The sequence below is a fragment of the Rhincodon typus genome, chromosome 29 (assembly GCF_021869965.1).
Source record: "Rhincodon typus isolate 14 chromosome 29, sRhiTyp1.1, whole genome shotgun sequence".
NCBI lineage: Eukaryota > Metazoa > Chordata > Chondrichthyes > Orectolobiformes > Rhincodontidae > Rhincodon > Rhincodon typus.
This window is the reverse complement of record NC_063360.1, coordinates 26998376-26998954: the sequence shown is the minus strand read 5'-3', so window position 1 is coordinate 26998954 and position 579 is coordinate 26998376.

Here is a 579-nt window from a genome sequence, read left to right as displayed (position 1 = left end):
GCATCAGAGGAGCAGGAAGGCTGACGTTTCGGGCCTAGACCCTTCTTTAGAAATGAAGAAGGGCTTCTCCCACACTGTAGGAATCCTATGACTGGGATGGCACAGTGAGAATGGTACGCACTGTGTGCGCGGCAGGAGCTGTGAGTATAGGATTACTCCAGTGCACCAGGGTACAACACCCTCTGACACATTCCGGGACACATTAGCATTTAGGAGAGGGATAAAAGACCATAAATTGCCCAATTAAGGATTAAAGGCCTTTAAAATACTGCTGTCTTCGTAAAAAGCACAAACATTTGACGCCAAGTCTTGGCTGCACCCGAATTGCCCCTCAAAAGGGGAGCCTTCCTCTGGTCATTCCAGAGGGCGGTGAGGAGCCAAGTTGTGAGTCTGGAGTCACGTGTAGGTTTTGATGACAGATTTCGTTCGCCTAAGGACACAAACAAACCAGATTGCAGCTTCTCTTGCAACGATCATCACTACGACGCAGCCTAATTGTCAATTCCAGATTCCTGGCAGTGAGTTTAAACAGGCCGTTCAGTCCCTCAATCCTGCTCGATCACTCGATAAGATCTGTTC